The sequence below is a fragment of the Ambystoma mexicanum genome, chromosome 4p, assembly GCF_040938575.1.
Source record: "Ambystoma mexicanum isolate Mex_15411 chromosome 4p, UKY_AmexF1_1, whole genome shotgun sequence".
In the NCBI taxonomy this organism is placed as follows: domain Eukaryota; kingdom Metazoa; phylum Chordata; class Amphibia; order Caudata; family Ambystomatidae; genus Ambystoma; species Ambystoma mexicanum.
The window spans coordinates 908,651,172-908,673,568 of record NC_090927.1 but is presented as its reverse complement, the minus strand read 5'-3'; the positions used below and the strand labels follow the sequence as shown (position 1 = coordinate 908,673,568).

Below are 22,397 nucleotides of genomic sequence, written 5' to 3'. Positions count from 1 at the left end.
ATGCACGTTTTATATCATGGGCGAAAGCGAAGCCTGTTTTCAAGAGGTGGTTGAGATAGGTTTACTCTTCATGCCAGGCTAACAAATGACCCTGTGCCCAACAGGCCGAAGTCCATAGCAAGCTCAGGAGAATGGTGGTAAGCCCCCGCCAATAGGGGCGCGACCATGTTGGGTGAGCGGGGCAGAACAGGCAACCGGCCCTCATCGGGCAGCAGCCCTGCTTGCCTTCAGGCCCACACAGGTGAGACACTGCATCCTCACAGTGTGGACTGGTACGCCGGGAGGAAGGCGGGATGGACGGTGGATCAATTTGCATGCTTTCTGGGAGGGCAGGCATCAGGAATGACATCATTTAAGGGTGGCCGAGGAGAACAACAGCATTGCCTCCTCCTCAGTGATCCCGCGGCCTCACCACGCCTCCCGGACCTGCCATCATGCCTTGGCCAACCCACCCTTCGTGTTTAGGGGGGTAGAGAGCTGAATATCAGGGTGATGCGGTGGTGGTCTGTTGGAACAGTGATTCACCCCTTCGAGCGGGCCATGGTGCCAGGGGTTAGACTGAGATGGGCTGGCTGCCTCCTCTCACTCAAAGACATTCGGCCAGTGGTGGCCACGGGGTCGGGAGAGCATTATCAGGAGGTATTTGGTGTTGGACCACGGCATGGGGCTTCCGGGTTTCGTTCCCAGAGGGCCATGTTTGGGTGTGTGTGTGTGGGTGCTCCACACTAGTTCACTGCTTAAGTGCAGATTGGCCCACTGGTCAAGGAACGCATGTACTGCGATACTGATGGTTATGCATTGCTGTGGATTAATGCCATCTTAATTTTAATATTAAATGTTGATTCATTTCAAGTTCTTGTACATGTTTTATGTTGGATTATGGGCATGTAATAAAAAACAGAGGAACTTGACAACAGAACCATTAGAAGAATTGAAAGCGTTCAGAAGTAAAAGCTCTTTTATGCCACCAATCAGCGTTCCATCCATCAAGATCTTTCATAAACAAACCTTCAGGGACCTCAAGCAGATTTCCTACAAATGCCCTAAATATAGCAACCTCAAACCATAGGAACTCGCCTTACTTAGAAACCTATATGGTGACAAAAACATTGTTGTCTGCTCGGCCGACAAAGGAGGGGCATTGGTTATAATGAACAGTACGGATTACGATCATGAATGTGGAGGGCAATTGAATGACACCACTGTATATATGAAGTTGAACAGTGACCCCACCTTGGAGAATACCAAACTTCTATGTACTGCCTAAAATACATAAGCATCCCACCCCCACGGAGACCCATTGTTGCGGGCATGGATAGCATTTTACAGCCTTTAGGAAGTTACATTGATTTTTTCCTTCAACCTCTGATACAGAAGACCAGTACTTATATAAAGTACACCTCCAATTTCTTACAACAACTAAGGAATACAGCATAAAATGAGAAATCAATCATGTTCACCATTGATATGAAGCGTTTGTATACATCTATCCCCCATGATCTAGACATGGAAGCAATTGAATGGATTCTATTAAACGATGAAGAGATTAGAGCATCAAAAGAGTTCATCTTGATATTACTTCAATTCATTTCTGAAAATTGTTACTTTTAGTAGAACAAAGATTTCTACTTACAAGTATCTGGAACGTGGATGGGAGCCACCATGGCACTGATGTATGCAAACTGTTTCATGCACAAATTTGAAAAGGACCACATCTGAGAACATGGAGTATGGCATAACTACATAGCCCTATGGGTTCGCTATATTGACGAAATATTTGGAATATGGAAAGGTAAGCAAGAAAATCTTGAAGGACTCTTCACATACATGAACACTGTTGGCCCGAGAATACAGTTCACCTATGAATCATGCAAGGATCGCATCCACTTCTTAGATGTTGCAATTGAGATACAAGAAATGAGGTATGCTACCAACATATTTCGTAAAGAGACAGACCACAATAACTTACTTCACAGACTACGTTTTCACCGACCCAGCCTCATTAAAAACTTACTGTACAGTCAGATGTGCGTCAAAAGAATAGTCTGCGATCCCGTAGACCTCGAGAAAGAGATTAACATTACGGGAGAGAAATTTCTAGCTCGGGCTATAAACAGGAAGAAATCACCGTAGCCACCGAGCGTTTGTAATAATAATTGGATATTATAATACCCAGAGGTTTCTAAGCACGGACCCGGGAATCGAAACGGTGTTGCTCTGCTTCATCTTGCTTCCAAGACGAGCGTGTTGCCCCTGAGCTATCCCCCCCAAGTCTGACCAATATACAACCGAACATACCATTGACGGAAAGTAGGAAGGGGAAACCCCCCCCCCACCACTGGTATATATTTCAAAATATTAATTAAAGACAGACAGGGAAAAGTCAGTTATAACGAAAAACTGGAGGACTCTAGAGTGGAACACCTGTTCGCAGCACGAATTTGAGAGACCACCTAGTGAAAACTAGACCAGAAGGGCAACAAGCAACAACCAATAGAAATGGAACTTTCCCTTGCCTACAATGTAGCAACTGTGGATTTGTGACACAGGGTACTATCATTACTCACCCCAGAACAGGAGAGAAAATCAAGATTAACAGCTACGCCACATGCAACTCATCGAACATCTACACCATCAAATGCCCATGCAGGATCTACTACGTAGGACAGTCAAAATGCCAGGCGAAGATGAGAAGGAATGAACATAGTGCCTGTATAAGAAACAAGAACCTGAATTCTGCAGTTGCAAGACATCGGAAAGAAAAGATGCATAACATAAGCCAGATAGTCGAGACAGTCATCAGATGCAACGCACATTCGAAACTGGGCCTCAAGCTAGACCAGCGAGTCATATGGATAGACCGCTTGGACGCCATGACCCTTAGAGGGATTAATGAAGAAATTAACTATATTTGTTACATTTGAGCCTATTCACAACCCCAGATTTACTTTTTGCAAATACCCTCTATAATGTCGATGACATTCCTTTTTAGGTGCCGTAGCACCTCAGAGACTTCTGTTCCTAACTTTTCTTATTTTCCTCCTTCTTTTGACATACATATTGCTGTGATCACTGTTACCATTTTTCTTGAGTGTTTTCTCATTGATTTGCTTTGTTTTGTTTTATTTCATATGTGCATGGGGAGACCTTTCTCACACAACACCAAATAGGTTTTTGATGCCTGTATAAACCGCGTAGATAATGCCCCTATTACCGACCGAATTACAGAGTTGCTGTGCCGATTCGCCAACCACAATATGACCGTCTTGGTCTTTACACATGAAGTTGCAACCGCAACATAGCCGCCATCCTGTGTGCCCGTTTCCATGGAACATGGGAAGCGAGGCGCATGTGAAGTCATTGTGTATCCCCACGCGTGACGACACGTCGCCTGGCAATGGCAACCTGCAGGTAAACGTAGCTGTGAACCACGAGAGGCCTGCAAAGCCCTAACTCTTCTGCATGCTGCAGCGCCACACGCTAGATGGTGGCAGGTAGGCTTATGGAATCTTAAGTACTAGGTTTTTTAACAATTCACACAGACACCATGTGCTGAGGGAGCAGGATTTTCATTAACGCTCAGCTTTTTGACTGTAGGTAGAAAGGACCACAGCAGGATAGTCGTGTACAAGACATCTCATTTCCAGGTAAAATGCCACATTAGTACTTATTGTTTCATTTATGTAATGAATAGAATGGCACTTTTGCAGCATGAATTCTTACATTATATATCATTCTATATATAGATCTAAAGGTTTAGCACGCAGCGAGGTAAAAAGTTACAGTAGTATGTGAAACTCTGCTTCTCTCATTTTATCTGCATTTAACATAAAAATACACACTTCGGGGTACGTATTGTGTATGTATTATATATCTTTATTTGAAAAAAAACACATGATTGTATTTTTGTATTGCTGACGTTCCGAAATGCATTGGTTCATACTGTTAAAACACACATCTATGGATGCATACTGCTTAGTAAAACATTAAAAATCTGGAATGTATTCTGATTCTACTTGTGATGCATCGTTATCTCTGGAGAATATATATATGAACAGTCTCTAAGCAGCAAGAACAAACATTTGCAACGTACCTTAAGAGCATGACGTGAGCATACCACAAGATGGGATGATTTCCTTGTTTTTCTCTCTGTGATATTAGGTTCCTAGGCCTTAGTGGTATGCTCCGAAACATTATCACGAATCAGTACACAAACAATTAGTTGAACGACTTTAAACCATAGTGGTGCCCACCCTCCTTCCTCCATGTAATAAATGTAACCACGTTTTCTTCCAAGAATTGGTGAGTGTGTGTGTGTTTCTTGCCCGTGCTTACTGCCCCCTGCACAGCCCACGTATTATGTGGTTTAGGATTTGCAAAATCAGTGAAATGTCAAAAAGCGAATTCTGCACAGGCAAAACCAGGCTTCAAAATCTCATTAAATGGGCATTGCAATCCACAACTAATATTGCGGTTTGCAATGCTCACGGTGTGACCTTGCGTGCCTTCAAATGAATCAGGCGAGTATGGGGCGTTCCCGCGGTGCTTTTCAACCCAGACGGAAAGGATGGTTTGCGACTGCTTTTTGGCTGCTGGTTATGGACTGGACTATCTGTCCAGGGATGACCGCTTACACTGTGCATTGAGTAGTGTTAAAGATAAAAGAAGTGACTGGGCAGCAAACAAACCTCAATCAGTCCCACTTAATACAGAGTGTGCGATGGCTCGCCTTTTCCCACTGCCCCCACAAAAATATTTGAAACATTTTTTTATGCAAAAATTATGCGTAAAAACACCAGTCGTAAAAACTGGTGTCGATGAAAGTACGTCATACTGTGCGCGTGGGAGTACGTGGGGGGGGTTGCGGGGTGAAGACCCAGAAACAATATTTTCACTAAGTTGGTGTTGCCGCAGTATAAAAACGTTTGAATACCACTGCTGTAGGCCAACATTTATTATCTCAGAGCGAACCATCGCACACCTGGTGTTAATTGGCACTGATTGCGGTTTGTTTGCTGACCACTCGCTACTTTTATCTTTAAATCCCTCCACAACATACAGAAGATGTAAGGTGTGTACAAAACAAGGAAGGAGGAGGGATACTCGGGTGTACTATCCCCAATGCCCTTCAAAGCCAGCCCTCTGCCTACAGCCTTGCTTTGTATCATACAAAGAAAAAATATTGGAAGATCGAGTGATTTCCTGAAATGCCCATCTTTCCTACAAAGTGACCCATAGACTCTCGATTCATGAAACACCCAATTTACTTGTGTCTTGGAAAAGACAACACCATTCAGGCTTCCTCCACTTGAGGCGTGCCTCATCTTCCATCAGCATTATTGGCTCTGGCCTTGGAGAACACCAATGAACTAGAACTGAAGTAGATATAATTTGCATTTTCCCAATACATGTGCAAGATCCACTAAGTCGAAATCATGGGCTCCCAGTGGCATTGATCCAAACAACTATCAGTATGTTTGTTAGAAATTTTGAAATTGAAAAAAATGGCATGATCTGCTGCAGGTGGGTAATTATGTGCTCTGTTTTATACTTTATACAGTTTAAGGAAATAGTTTGTGATCATGGTGTTCAGATATCAAACACAAATGCATTGGAATCACTGTATTTTGTTCGATGTCATTTTTCTTACTTTTATGATGGATGACATATGCATTTGTAATTTGTAATTGAACGTACAAATGTTATGTTTTGTTTTTTTATCTTTTTATATTATAAAAATATAATCACCTTTTTCTGTGATATAATTTATTTTAATATGGGAGGTATCCTACAACATTTCCACAATGTCAGTACTAACACATATTCTCCTAGTCTAAACATGTATGTGTCCCTAAAGAATACCTTTGTTTACTTTTATCTAAATCCGTCCTCTATTACCCAGTTAACTTTAAACTAACTATATGCCTCAGATAATTTTACAGCCACTATGAGAATTTTAAAGGTGGTCACGCTTTGTGGTAACCCACCAGCCCGTTTGTCACACTTTATTCATGTGTGGCTTATACTCCACATTTGTTCCATCGCTCCCATCCCATAACATATCCTGGTTCCCCATTTGTATTTTTACACGTTGATTTTCCCACTCTTCATTATTCATTGAGTATTTCTTCCACCCAAATCATCTTGGTTTGGACTCCATAGATCGTCTGTCCGGTCGTATTTGTCCTCTTTTTAGGCATGCTTTGCAGCAAGTTCCTGGGACTTTCACTGCATAGGCCACTTAGTCCATTCAACGCTATGGGAGTTTTCACAGGAGTTTGTCCACTGTCAAAACTGCACAGCAGACACATTTGTGTATGGGCATCTGGTTAGGTCCCTTGACCCTTCTCTCTGCTCATAGGTTCGAGTGCCGCCAATTCTCTGGGTATATATAGGGTTCTCTTTCTCCCCGCCTGTAATATAAAACAGAATGAGTTTCTTTTGAAAAATAAGTGTCTCTATCATCAATATTTTTCCTTTCAACCCAACCCTTTAAAACTCATTTATGTGTTACCTTTAAACATTCCATTCCTTCTACTCCTCAAACTATCCAGAAGAGACCACATCACTCCAGCCCTAAAAACACTACACTGGCTCCCAGTAAAACATTGCATCACCTTCAAAACAATGTGCATAATGCACAGGGAAATCAGCGGACAAGGAGCAGAATTCCTACAAAAGAAAATAACAGTCTACAAACCAACGAGACCCCTCCGATCAAGCAACGAAATCCGCCTGTAACTCAAACCATACCTTAAGAAAAAACCTGGAACAACATCCCAAAAGAAATAAACACTGAAGATCACATAAATTCAGGAAATCACTAAAAGCCTGGCTCTTCAACACCACAGACTAAATCTGGAAACCGAAACTGGAAAAAGGATGACTAATCCGGAAAGGACACGGACATCCCGAACCGAGAAGGTAGCTCCCACGGCACCTGGACGGGTGACACCGGATAGACTGGAACACAGGCGGCACGCACGAAGACTGAGCCAACTCCCCCAATCCCACCAACACTTTCGGCCATCCCTTAGCTACCGCCAGGTACCACAGTGGTGTGCAATTGTCGAGATATTGGCAATCACCACTCTACCTGAGAGGTTGACATTGGCAGGTGCACTGGCCACAGGAGTATGAAGGGAGGATAAGGGGAGCTACGAGAGAGCATGTTAGAGGTGGGGGCCAGAGCAGTAAGGAACCTTGTATGGCAGTCGGACCCAGATCAGGACAGAGCCGCATCAGAGGAGACTGCGTAAGCCGAGCGCCTGAATTCAGGATAGAGACACAAACTAACCAACCCTACTAACAATTTCCCTTTCTGCATACACCTCTCAAACTCCAAACCAAACACAACCAAAATCTACAGCACAACAAACCGCACAAACTTCACTACATTGCAACAACAAAACAAAAACACACAGTTTTGCACAACATTACACGACGACTACTGGCCGCAAACAACCCAGGCCCAGCCAACGGACCCACCGGGCTTAGGCCGCCAACAGCACATCAATGCTCTCTTGCACTTTTCCTGCCTCCTCCCACTAACTCAACCTCCCCTCCTCTTTCAGGGCCGCCAGAGCGCCAGGGGACCACTCCGGTGGTGATAGTGCGCGGTACAAATGTCCTTTAACATTAACGTTAACAACCCCATCTGAGAAGCACTGAAGTGATCTGCAGAAAGGAGAAGCCTGTGCCTTAAAGAGAGGAGATCAGTGGTCGAAATGGGTGGGAGCGGTGCTCCTTTACTTTTTTTAAATTACGTTTTAACGTTCCTATACTTTTATTTTAAAAAGAAACTGTTCCAGAACGGTTTTGTTTTAAAATAACATTGTAGGAAGAAGGTGAAACTTGCACGTTCAGTGTACTGCACTGGACATTCCCGTAAACAGCAGGCACATGTGTTTTGGGGTTTGTATTGTGCAATGGAGGGTCGTGGCGATTGGGTTTGTGGGGAGCGGTGCAGACCAGTAGGGAACATAGTTCCACTACTTCTTTTCGTACACTTCGACCACTGGAGGAGATCTTCAAATGAATAAATAAGGGGACGGTTGCTACCTTAGAAGATCATCGCTTGTTCTTTTTGTGAGGGATTGCATAAAGCAAACCTGTATTCAAAAAGGGGACAGAACATATGTTTTCCCCATCGTTAAATGTGCTCGAGTACACGCTAGTCCTGTTTTGTCAAGTTAATACATATATTTCGAATGGGGAAAATCTCCACTTTCACCAACAAAGGTTTTTTGTAAAGTGTTTACTTGTTTTGGTGCTTAAAGACACTTTCGGTGCCTACTGACATTCATACAACTCATGAAAAACACTATAAATGTACCCAATAATGCCGGCTAAGTGTTAAGGAGCATGTTTTATGGTGCATGCCAATATGGCAATACATTTGTTATGGATAATTCTCCAATTCAGTTCCTGCTCAGTGAATACATGTTTGTGCAGTAGAGGCGTGCCAGGAGTTTCAAGGGTCAGGAAAATTCCAGTCCCGAGGCCACACTAGGTCTTGAGATCAAAGTCCTATTTCAGTGTATACTGCTAAAACTGGAAGTGCTACACTTCAACATTTTTATAAAATTCACACTTGAGGTGGGGGAACCACCCCTGCATTTTTTTGGATGTCATGATCACTTTCATGAATAATGAGCTTTCGTCGAAAATCTACCATAAGCCAACCAATGTGAACACATTGCACTATGGGAGCTTTAATCCCACACTTTTAAAAGAAAGTCTCCCTTACAGCCAGTTCCTGAGACTTAAGAGGATAGTTTTGAACACAGCTACACTCCAGAAATAATATAACCTTGTGTCTGACAGATTTAAGAAACGAGGCTACCCACCTGAAGTTCTGGACAAAGCTATTACTACAGTAGATACCCATAAGAGGGAAGATCTCTTGAGACCAACCCTAAAAAGTGAAAACACAAGAATGATACATACTCTCAGATACTTAGAGTCATCAGCCAGAACAATCAAGAAGAATTGGAATTTCATTCAATTGGATCCATTCTTACACAAACTATTCCCGGAACCATCAATGATGGCATTCAAAAGAGGTAACAACTTCAGGGATACAGTGATCAAGTCAGAAAGGATCAAAAGGAAATCACACAGGGCGTTACAGAAACCTAAGTTGGGGACATTCCGTTCTCAACTGTCAAGACTGTTCCAATATAATCAATGGCGATCATATTAGACATCCTAACACAGGTAAAAAGATCACACTATTTCACTTTGCAACTAGTGACACATGAAATGTCATATTTGTCTTTTGTTTGTATTCATTTGTTATGCGCCAAAGCCTGCAGGCACCAGGACACGGTTGAGAGACAGGCTGAAAACAAAGACTAAAAGGGCTTGACCAGAGGGATCATTTCCATAGTAAATAAGTAGGGTTTTTCGTTTTTTTTTCTAAAGATAGATGGATTCTCTTCAAGGATAGATATACACTTTTAAATGCCCCCGTGGGAAATACTATGTGGGTCAGACGACAAGGAGAGCATAATGCCAGTATCAGGACAACCAATGATGAATCACCAGTAGATAGCCACTTCAAAGAAGCAAGACACAGTGGCTCAAATTAGATGTGTAACATTGAGATGATCCACTCCTTACCAAGGGGAAGAGTCCTGCAGAAAAAAACTAGCACAGAGAGCTATATTGGATTTATCATTTGGATGCCTTTAGTCCCCCGTGCATGAACGAGGAATTCTATCTGGGTCGCTACCTCTAGTCTCACAAGCGTCCTTTAGATGGAGGTCTGACCACTGACATTGGGCCACACCCGTGTCTAAGTTGAACACACACATTCACTTGAGTGACAACTTTGTATTCACCTTCCAAAAATACAAATTACTGAATGTAATGGAGATTAGTCATGAATGAGCAAGTTAAGGGTGTTACATACTATATTAAATGCAGGTCAAGGTGAGATGTACATTCAACCAGTCCACGGTTCTCACCTTGACCTGCATTTAATATAGTATGTAACACCCTAAGCTTGCTCATTCATGACTAATCTGCTGTCTTTCAAAGTCCTTGGGTGTGGATACGCGTCTGAATCAGTTGAAGTTTTGTGTCACACTTTCCCCTGCTCTACTTCCATACACCATCATCGGCTCCTGCTGCCGTAAATAACCTCTCCAAACGTTCCTTCCAGGGATTCCGGGCGGTGTCCAGTCAAAGTTTCGAAACAATTGTTTCGAATGACAAAAGTTCCCAAACAAAAGTTTTGAAAAAAAAATGTTTCGAATGTATTTTTTTTTTTAATAATAAAGGGTTTATTTTAAGTTTTTATAGTAAAATAAGTGTTAAAAAAAACGGAGGTTTGGAGGGCCCCCCCCATAAAAAAAACTTGTGTCAGAACTTTTGTCATTCGAAACTGTGACTGTCGAAACAGTCACTATATACCATTCCGGGGACCTAAACGTGCCATATTCCAGGAAAGGGCAGCTGTAGAATTGAAACGTGGACTAGGGGTTGTATCATGGCTCACGTGGTCGTGCCCATTATTGTCTCCTACTATTTGTAGTCTATGAAACACCATCATCCTCACCCCCATTGGATTCTTATCTCCTATCACGAATCATATTGGCACTTCAGGTGTAGGACCGCCACCATCTCAGCAGCAAAATGTGCCGGAGGAGGAGACGTTGCGCACCTGTGCCTAGCTCTTGTACATAGCAGCCAAAACTGCCAAGAAAGGGGCGGCAGGGGGTGCAGCCCTCCTTTTGCATCAGCAGTGCCCCCCCTGGTAAAGCCCAGTCGCACGGGCACCCTTATGACCAAGAGCCCCGGAAGGATGCAGCATACTGTGCCGGCACCAGAACACCCTCCAGATTATTGTGGGTGGGCCTGTAGGCAGCCGGGCTTGGTGCCACCATGCTGTGGATTCCTCACCGGGAGACAGAGGGAGGGATGCGGCACTCCTCTACGCAAATCTGCAGTCCAGCTGGCACCCATTGACATCTCGGCAGGGATGCCGGACGATAGTTCTGCCATACAGCCAGCGTCGGACTGGGGCATGACGTTGTCTCAGCCACCAATGAAAGTGGCCCACAGTTGCAAATGGCCATTCATTCCTTTTGTGACAGACTGTTTGAATAGTACCCAAAGGGGAGTTTTTTGATAAAATGTGATGCAAATTGTGCATTTCAAAAGAATATTTATTCAGCAACACTGGTCAAAACTACTAGCCACATGGTGAAGTAACTCAAACTGGCCCACATTGACATAGAAAACGGGTCCACACTAGCATTTTACTTTTTTTAGGCATTGTCCTATTGACCTATAGGTCAGTCCGAGTCTGCATACAGCGCCCGAACCTCCATGGCGGCGGAAGCAGTAGGGTGGCGTCCACATCGTTGGGTCGGCAACTGTTATGTGCTACGGCCCTCATCTTTAAAACTAGTAAGCACCAGCTAATGAAACAACCCAGTTTTTAAGAGGCTGCAACCCAGGTGAAACAAAGGGAAACATGAAAATGGCATTAGATTTAAAGACAGAGTGCAATAAATGGAAGTAGAAACAATGGGGAAAAAAAATGAGTAACGATTTATTTGGTTGTGTGTAACACGTGACAATTGTATGCAAGAAAATAACTGCGCAGTGGTCGTTTGAGTTTATTTGGTTAACATGTTCTCAATGCAGTGGCGGCTCTGGGGTGCGGGTATGGGGGGCGCATGCCTCCCCTACACAATGTTGTGCCAACCCTCGCCAGGAGGAAGGTGGCGGCTTGGGTTGCTATCTCTCTATGGAGAAAGTCAGCACAGAAGCGGAATGCCCTTCTGGACGGATACCTCGGGACCAACAAGAGCCAGGTATGGGGCTCCTGCTCTGGTTGCTGGGGGTGGGGCAGGATGGCAGGTACGGGGTTTGTGCTCTGGGTGGTGAACGACGGGATCTCAGACATGGGGCTTGAAATCTTTGTGGTGTAGGAAAGGATGCCAGGTATAGGGCTTGGGCTCTGCGTGGTGGGGAGGCAGGAGGCCAGGCATGGGTCTTGTGCTCTCAGTGGAGGGGGAGCAGGATGCCAGGTACGAGGCTTGTGTTCTGGGTGGTGGCAGTGTTGGGTCATTTTAATTTGGAGTGTTGGAGCTCTACCTTACATGTGGTGACACTACAGACCATAACACGGTATTATTGGGGCATGTGAAGCTGCACCTGGCTTATTATTGAAGCCCCTGCAAGGCTATGCGTTACATATGGTGGCAGACCAAGCATACAATGGTATAATTGGTGGATCTGAGGTTGTACTTATGTCAGAACTTCTCATACTGGAGCAGGGTTGGTCAAGATGGCATGGCACTGTTGGAACAGACATTATGTTGACTAATTATTTAGAGTTCTTTGAAACTGGCATGGCAATGCTCAACTGGCCGGCTGGCACTTTGCGCTGAATAATGCAGTTTTTAAGAGAATCATGGTGTATTTAAACAATGCCCCAGGCAGGTTGGCACTTTCATTAGAAGCTCCCTGTAAGAGAGCAGTATGGGTCACTCTGCGTATACAAACGCACTGCAGCATTTTGGTGGTAACACCTTGCAACTAATTCTGTTATATACACCTGTGCACAGCATTATGTCCAGGCACATTATTAAAACTGGTGTTATTTATACTGACCTCTGATGCATAGATTTCATGCACTATTACTACTTACAAAGCCTTTTCCAACCTAGCCCGGGTGTCCAGAGCAGTAAACTCCAACGGTATTAACTCACTAGAGTGCTTCGGTCAACTTTGCGAACGTCGTCGTCACCCCCAAATTTAGGCTGGATAGATGGGGTGGATGTTCATCATTCTCTGTCCAAGCAGCGATGCTCTGGAACCCGCTTGCCTGTGGCCCTTACGGGGCATCTCAAACCACCTCGACTTTAGGCGTGAAAGACCACCTTGTTTCCACCATGATAACTGGGTCTTCTGGCGGGGGGAGGGGAAACGTATTTTTGATCTTTCTGGGGCTCTCTTGTTCAGCAACATGATGCCTTTTCAAGGTGAATGTTGCACTTCATAAGTGTCCATACCATACTATACTTGGCATTGAGCTTACAGTCACAAGTATTAGAATATTAATTTTCCCTACAAAATTGCAGAAAGTTGGATAAAAAGACATTTACAAGCAAACGTGCTGTAGAAAAGTTCATTTTCACATTGTCCATTTTTAGGTGCCCTCCCCCCTTACTTTTGCCTGTGGCCCCTTCTGTACTCCCCTAAAAGCCCCCCAAATTTGATTCCTGGAGGTGCCACTGTCACATCAGTGCTGGAAATGGAAAACATTTACTGGGGGAACCCTCTCATCCTTGGAGGGGAGGGGCCAAGGGGAAGAGGGGCCCGAGCCCCTGACCAGGTCATGATACAGTATCAATTCATAGAACCCCATCCTGGCGATTGGCTTAGGTTCAGAGCATTATGGGAACATAAGAATGTCCACAATTTTAAATTTAAAACATGTCGTATAGTGATTCAGTAAGAAACACTTGAGCGAATAATGGAAGTTGTGCTCTGAAGTTTTGATTGGTCATACTACTCAGCCCAAGAAAAGAAAATGTCTGTAGACTGCAGGACATGCATACATGCCAACATTCTGTGAGCTAAAATCTGTAGGAATCTTAAAGTTTCAGAAATAATCAGGCGAGGAGGTAATGATAGGAATAGGGCGTGTCACCAGCCCATTGTCATTGAATGAGGCACCTGCCACGCCTTCGGCCACCACGCCAGCTCGGGGGAGCCCTTGAAAGACTCCCCCGAGCTGGCGTGGTGGGGGCTAATGGCACCTTTTGTCAAAGGCACCCGTGGCGGAGGTGCGCCCTTAACCCACCGCCGTGGCGCCTTTTACATCAAAAGCCTGCATGCTGCCCCTTCTCCTGCTACGCCAGCTTGAGGAAGCCCTTGAAAGACTCCCCCAAGCTGGCGTGGTGGGTGGCTAATGGCGCCTTTTGTCAAAGGCACCCACGGTGGAGGGGCGCATTTAGCCCACTGCCGTGGGCGCCTTTATCATCAAAAGCCTGCATGCCGTGCCTTCTCCCACTACGCCAGCTCGGGGGAGCCCTTGAAAGACTCCCCCGAGCTGGCGTGGAGGGGGGCTAATGGCGCCTTTTGTCAAAGGCACCCGCGGCGGAGGGGCGCATTTAGCCCACCGCCGTGGGCACCTTTTACATTAAAAGCCTTCATGCTGCGCCTTCTCCCGCTACGCCAGCTCGGGGAAGTCCTTGAAAGACTCCCCCGAGCTGGCTTGGTGGGGGGGCCAATAGCGACTTTTGTCAAAGGCACCCATGGCGGAGGGCCGCATTTAGCCCACCGCCGTGGGCGCCTTTTACATCAAGAGCCTGCATGCTGCGCTTTCTCCCGCTATGCCAGCTCAGGGAAGTCCTTGAAAGACTCCCCCAAGCTGGCATGGTGGGGGGGCTAATGGCGCCTTTTGTCAAAGGCACCCACGGCGGAGGGGTGCATTTAGCCCACCGCCGTGGGCGCCTTTTACATCAAGAGTCTGCATGCCGCGCCTTCTCCCACTATGCCAGCTCGGGGGAGCCCTTGGAAGACTCCCCCCGAGCTGGCATGGGCAAAAAAAAAAAATATTTAAAACAAAACCTTTTTTTTTTTTTACAAAATAAATCGATATTTGGTGCCAATTAATCAGTAGGCGGTAAGACTGCTTAAAAAGCGGTATGCTACCACCTACATTGGTAGGGTTGGCAAGTATGGGACATTTATATCAGTTTGGACAGCTGCAACAAGTATGTGAGGCTTTAGCTGTATTCAGTTTCCCTGCTTAGTCTACTGAAAGTGTCTGCTTGTTGAAACGTGGGTTGCTCGTGAATGTGATAACTCTGCTTCAGGACAGATCTCGCTGGAAGTATCCTGTTCTAAAGTAGAGTTATCACACGCCTGCTTTCAGAAGACTCGGCAGCACTGCAAAGTCTTCTAAGCTTCAGAGCAGATCTGTGAGTGTTGTGAGCAAGCCCCTGGTTCTGTGGACATGGCAGCTCTACGGCAAGACAAGTCTTTCACCGCTCCGGCAAGACAAGTCTTTCACCGCTCCGTCTTGTTCTTGCCCATTTTCTGAGCTTGTCACAATGCTCTTAAAATGTGTATAAAAACCTTACGGATGTCAGAAGACATGGGGAGAGTCAAGTTACAGTCACGTTGGTGACCGTGTCCAAAATAATGTTACCCTTTATCCGGAATCTGTGAACAGGGTCAGACTAGGGCGTAAAACAGACCCCGCCACCAACAAGAAACTGGCCCACAATAACACACAGCAAATTGTTACTTTTCGTGACCAACCTATTGCATTGTAAAGCATATTTGTTGCGGCTTTAGGGTGCAATAATTAATCAAAATGGCTCACAGCAGCGTGCTGGGCGGCCCCTTCAGAAGCAGCCATTTTGTCCAATTCGTGGTCCCCTTGTGAACGGGATACGGGTGATGCTTGGACCTAATCAACGGTTTCGAACACGTGCTTCGAACTTCTGAGTTTGGTGCACTAGCACCATCTGGTGCCCAGTTATGTTAGAGGATTTTTTGAATTTTTACACAAGCCCGTGTTTTGGGGAGGAGTCTGTATTGATTACTCTTCTGATTAACTCTTTCAGAGCATCTACATATTTGAAAAGTGAGGAGGCTAGCAGGACTTCAATTAGAGGCTTGGATTGAATGTTTCAGTATTATGGTGGTAGTGGAAGAAGTGACGGGAGGGAGGTTAGGGCTGAATTCTTATCAGTGTCATTCATGGAATCAAGTGACCACTAGAAACCATGATTGGAAGGCTCGGGAACTTATTGGCCTGGGATGTCAACTTTGAATCCTCACGGTGCCTGGAATGCCAGTGGGTGCTGATACAGGGGCACAGGCGGAGGATCTGCTAATGAGGAATGTGAACCCGAAAGAGTCACCCTGATATATCTACATAGAACCGAGAACATGGTTTTACTTTGTAACTTGTAATTTTTCTTTAAAGACACTACACGGATAAGCATGTGTGATCTGCCCACATCGGACTCGCCGATCAAATAATTGACACGGTTGTAATTTAAAAACAACCATTTAAAAAAAAAAAAAGCTCCTCTAAAATCACTGAAAAAAAGTTTAAAATTAATCTACGAAAATGTACATCTTGTTAACGCTCTAAATTACATCAAACATGTCCTGCATGTTTCCATTCAACTCTTTAAATCAATAGGCTTCACGCAGTGGTCGGCCCACCTGCGTTTTCTCGGCAGGGCCTGCAAATCTTTGGTCCCTCCTTATTCTGTGCCACTGGCTGGAAGCGGATGCAAGATTGAAATCAACTGGAGGCTTGAAGAACCCTTTGGAATTTAATCCCGGGACTGAGCATTAGAAAGTGTTGCAACGCATGTGGAAAAGTCTCTTGGGGAAGTGGTTTCAGGCCTCAGTGTAGCAAATTACTAGGCTGCAGGTCCATGGCGCTGTAAGTAGGGGGTGCTGGAGGTGCTGCAGCACCCCCATAAATCTTCAAGAAATCTTACTTCTGATAGCATGGAATGCAAACGTTATGGCACACCAGGTATTTTTTGCTTTACTTTAGAAAGCATGCAGCCAGTGGCTGGGTTCCTTTACAGAAGCAGGTGGCAGACGTGGTGCAGGCAGTGTTTTTATATTTTAGTACTAGCCACCTCGTCCTTTAAGGAGGTATTCCAGAAAACTCTTTGGTGTTCCGTGTCTTCTGTTGGGTCATTTAAAGGGCTAATTTTAATGATGGACATGGGCGTTTTTAAAAGATATATTAGTCTTGTTTTCAAAAACTCAAGCTTCATTGCAAGCACAGCGAGTGCTCCACACAATTGCGTTTGCATTATTTTCTAACATTAAAGAATATATGCAAACTATTTTTTCATATAGAATTTAATGTGCAACACTTCAGTAGTAATTTGTAAAAATTAGCATTTGGTGGCCATTATATTTTTGCTCCCCTTAATCTTATTCTAGTTGACTATGATGAAGGCCTTACACCTGCATAGGGTTGCTAGGTTTCGTAATGAGGGTCAGATTGCAGCAAAAACAGACAATCCAGTTTATAGCAATTTTGTGTGCGCAAAAAAAAGCAGACATTTTGTAAATTTTAAATGTGCTGCAAAATTTGTGAAACACCGCTAAAAGGGTGCAAAGTATTGTATTTGAACCCTCTCACACTTAATGTAATAAGTATGAGCAACAAAATCCATGTCAATTTCAGATATCCAGCGCCCACAGTACAAATGGCCAGACACTTGCTTTGTGGGAGATTGCTTTAAATCTAGAGCCACAATACAAATAGAAATGGAAATCTGGCTATATCCATTTTAATTGAGCATAAATGCCTCTATGTATATATTTGTACCACATTATTTCCTTTTTCTTTTCACAAAATTTGGTGTTCAATGGCGCAATATCCAGAGGGTCTTAGGCAAGATAGTCTTCTGCACACTAATCAATGGTATTACATAAAAGGGAATAAGGCAATCCGCCTCCTTACTGAGAAGCTTTGAAGGCTAAGGGCTGAAAACCATCACAGAACTGAAGAATAAGTTGGGAAGGCTCAGAGGGGAGAACAAGGTTAATTTCAAATAATAGCATTAGCATCATACTATAAATAAGTCATAAAAAGGTGGTCACTAGACCTAGACCAACGAAAACGTTTCTTGGGTAGCGTGGTGCTACTGCAAGTTCTGAAGCAGATAAGGATTTGCTAGAAGCAGCTATTTCTCCTGAGAGGGTAGGGAGGGAGGGTGATATTTTACCACGGAATTAGGCCCCATGCACAGATTGGTTTAGGAACGGCAACTAGAAGGTCTATAAAAACAGAACTGATTAACCAGTTAGCCAAGCTATTCAGGGATCGAAATAAAGATTTGTTGAGCAGGAGCTAAAAGCAGCTCCTAGGTCTCAGACATTCAGCAGACGCTACTGCAGGGTACCAAGGAGCGAGTACAATTTGCATTGTTGGCATTAGACATTCAGCAGGCATTTGATAGCTTATACTGGACATATACAGAAATGGCATTAGGAGCCTATGGTTTTGGACCAAAGTTTACCAAAATGGTATTTGCAAATTACAAAACCCGACCCTGAGATTTAATGGTAATGGGGAAATTGACAGGGCCTATTCAGATTTGGGGAGGAATGAGCCAGTGCTGCCTGCTACCCACCGTTGCCTTTGCCCTAGCTGTAGAACTTCTGACCTGCCTAATACAGAATGATAGGATAATGGTGCGGGGTGTGTGGGGGTGGATTGGGGGGGGGGGGGGAGTCTTGTGCTGGGGAATAATGTAAAATAGCGTTATATGTGGGGGAACTGAGATCTTCCCTATCGGCGATCCTGAAGGACCTACACTGGTTTGGTAAGGTTTCGGGATTCACTACATATTATGGGAAATCTAAGGCTCTCAACATCACAGACACAGAAGTGTTGGAGGAGCTCAAGGGGGTGTCCCATATCATGTGGGTGGAAGAGGAGGTGGAATATATAGGAGTTAACATATCCCCAAAATAGGAAGCATTATGGAGGGCCAATGTCCCTGAATTCTGGGATACTGCCTTGAAAGATGAGGCATTGAGACCTGCAAGAATTATCCTATTTCTGATGTTTGTATATGCTTAGATTCACATGCTATGCATAGGCCGACATCTAGTGGAAGCTGCAGTGTATTACAGTTGTTTTCGAAAATATTGAAATGGGCACTTAGATGTGTGATACCCCTATACTCTCACCATGGTCCGGGGGTGCACCCCACACTCTAGCAGACTCTCTGAGCAGAGATCCCCTACCAGAGGAACAAAAGTGGCAACTAGACCCAAGTGTTATAGACCACATCTTCTCTTGATGGGGTTACCCCACACTAGACTTGTTTGCTACAGGAAAACACAAGCAATGCCCAGATTTCCCATCCAGGTTCCCCCAGACAGATTCCAAGGGGAACACCCTATGGATCAACTGGTCAGGGAAATTTGCTTATGCTTTTTCCATTAATGAGCAGAAGAGTGAACGAGATCCACAGAGAACAGATGATGCTCATCCTAGTTGCTCCCATGTGGGCGAGACAACAGTGGTATTCACATCTGCGCAAGCTGGCGATGTGCGATCGCATCAAACTCCCGTGTCCAACCAATCTGTTAAGCCAACATGAAGGGACAACAGTGCACCATCAACCACACTCAATGAACTTGGCAGCATGGCCCCTGAAGTCAGAGTTCGGACACCTTAATCTTCCACAGTGGTGTATGGATATCCTCAAGGAGGCATGAAAACAAAACACTAAACACTGTTATTTCGACAAGTGGAGGAGATTTGTAATTTGGTGCCAGTCTAAACAAATAAACCCCATAGAAGGTTCTCCATCACACATTCTAAATTATATGCTCCACTTGTTAGATTCGTGGTTAGTATTCAACTCCATAAAGGTCAACCTGGCGGCGTTATCAGCATATACCACCTCTCAAAGTAAGGTATTGTGGTGGAAAATTCCAGTCATTAAGGCATTCATGCAAGGAGTAAAAAGACTCCACCCTTCAATTTCAAACCCACCGCCAGGATGGGATCTCAATGTAGTACTCGCAAAGCTCACGGGGCCCCCATTCGAGCCTATGCTTAAGTCAAGTCATAAACACCTGACATACAAGACCGCCTTCTTAGTGGCTATTACTTCCATAAGAAGAGTTGGTGAATTACAAGCATTGTCAGTGCGGGACCCCTTCTTTATCATCCATAAAGATAAATTGGTTTTATGTATTCATCCTAGGTTTTCCCCTAAATTAATTTCCAAATTCCACGTGAACTAATCCAGAGAGATTCCAACTTTCTTTCAGAATTCTACTAGCTCGGCTGAGGTAAAACCCCACACACTGGATGTGAGTAAGTCGGTCCTTTACTACATAAGCAAGAGCAGGCCATTTAGGAAAACAGACCAACTGGTTGTCTCTGTAGCACCAGGCAGAGAAGGAGACTGCATTTCTGATGCTTGTATCTGCTTAGATTCACATGCGCCCACCCTTCCTCCCCTGAGGGAAGGTGCATAGATGTTAGAAGAGCTTTTCTGTTACCTATCTGCTTGGATACACCTGTTCTCACGCTACACTTCATGCAACCTCATGTCAGAAAAAAAAAATAGACAATCTGAAGGACCGACAAGTGAAGGACCATGGGGACAGTGGACATCACACTAGGGATAGTATTACTGGCACATCCTGTCGACGTCCATTTTAGAGTTTCGAAAACAACTATAATACTCTGCAGCTTCCACTAGATGTCAGCCTATGCATAGCATGAGATCTAAGCAAATTACAGGGATATATACTGGCAGCGCAAATTGCGCCCATGATGGAGTGGGCGTTGAACCCTGGGTGAAGGGATGTGGAGCAGCAAGCTACATCCATCCCTCCATCGAAGATTCCCTTTATTGGTGGTGGGGTGAAAGACACAGGAGGACACCTACTGCCCTCAACGAAATTTGCATTGCATTACTGTTGTCAGGGGACTGAGACTGGAGGGGATTAAATTGGGTCTTGGACAGCTATCACCAATAACTGATAATCCAGAATACACCAATACACCCCAGGGATGGCCAAAAATTATTTTGATAGATGGTCGACATGTATGCAGAGGAAAGACCCCCCCCCCCAACGTTTGTAGAATGTAAATAGGTTTACAATAGGGGCACTATATATGTCATAGGGAAGTGATACAAGTTGGTTGCAGGAATTTGGGACGCTTAGAATTGACAACAAGGATGGGTCAATAAGGGGAAAGCGCTCTAAATTGTACACACCGATGAATAGGGGGACCCCTGAGGACAATGCTGCTCTAATGCCTAATTTATTGGCTTTGCCAATGTTTATTAAAAGGCATTTAGTGCAAAGAACAGATGCAAGGACATATTAATTATAAAACGAGTGCTTGAAGGCACACATGGGCGAGATATTTTTATTACACCAGGAGCTAGTCTATAATTGCAAATATGCCATGAGCTTACAGAAGACTACTAAACATGGTGAAGGGTACTGCTTAAAAGAAGCACAAAGCTTGCTCAAAGGTATCCCTGTTGGAAGTTTTTTTTTAATTTTGTTTTGATGCAGTAAGGCAGGTAGTGGTTTAAAATGGGTATAGGGACTAGCATAGCCATGAGTGGTCAATTGGTGGATACATATCCAAACAATACCTACAGCATGTTTGCCCCGCCACACATCCCATATCTCTCCTAGCTTAATTTCCAATGTCAACAGTTGCAGCTTTATAGTCGGTGCTTAACGTGGCACTTATTGGCAACCTTTGATTCCAGAGCTCTCACGTTTCAAGGGGATATGTGCGAGAAGGCCATCCAGCTTTCTCACACCTCACATGGCCATGGGAAACTTGAAAGCGCTGCGATTCTGGCCTCCATGCTACTTTAAGAGTTACCAATTTGAGATCGGAATGCAATATCAGTGAGCTGAAACATTGTGATTTGCCCATAGCCATTTTCCCCTCCATCCCACCCCCATTTCATTCTCTAAAACAGGGCAAACTGAAAATAAAAAGTGTTGCTGTACATATTCCAGGAACGATTATGGGAAATGCAAGGGATGTCACTTGGCCACTCAAAAAACAAGAGAAATTCGTGCATAAGCTTAGACAAACTAGGAAAGGAGCGTTCAGCACAGAGAAAACACATTGCACTAAAATATGAAATAATCAAGCAGGTGGAAGTATTTACCTTATGAAAACTTCCACTGTGCAAATAGCCCAGTTAGAACAGAAACAACAGTGGTTACTAATTAATCAATATCGTGGCTTTTCTTAAATATCATCCACTAAAAGGTTGGACCAATAATTTTCTGGTAATGGAGATCATGCGTGAATAAGATGGTTGGAAATTCCATTGGATACAGTTTATTTATATTGAGAAACTAAGCGATGTACACCTACTTAATAAATGGACAGATGCAAAGAATACATTGCCTCAATAAAATGCAATAATGGTGTGCAATGAGCACCACAGGTTTAAAGTCACTCATGAGCATTCACAAATGAAAACATGTTACTGTAACTAGAAAAACATGTTGGGGGGTTAGCACATTTTAAAGTGAGGAATATGCCTTGTTTAACAGTGAAATGAAATCACTTTACAGTCCTAATACTGCCCCATGTCAGGAGTGAGTAGTGTGAAAAGTCAGATAAAACTGTTGGCTTTAACAGTGCTTGTTTTTAGCAGTACTTCGCTGCAAGGACCAGATATAAATCAAGGTGCTGCAGGCACACATGGTTAAGACATTTGTTACACCAGTAGCGCATTTTACAGCTGCCATAAGCCATTACACCTCTCAGACAGCTTAGAAACAATACTGGCAGGCCAACGTTTGATGTTATTGTTTGAGAAAAATATCTCAAAAGAGATCTGAGCGGGAGGTGTTTTGGACAG

The 22,397-nt window shown here is 44.2% G+C and overlaps 1 protein-coding gene across 1 annotated transcript in view; it reads right to left on the bottom strand.

Annotated features, from left to right (window-relative positions):
* LOC138452873 (ras-related GTP-binding protein D-like) overlaps positions 1–22,397 on the bottom strand; it is a 309,285-nt gene that overhangs the window by 27,473 nt on the left and 259,415 nt on the right. The gene's annotated exons all lie outside the window — the stretch shown is intronic.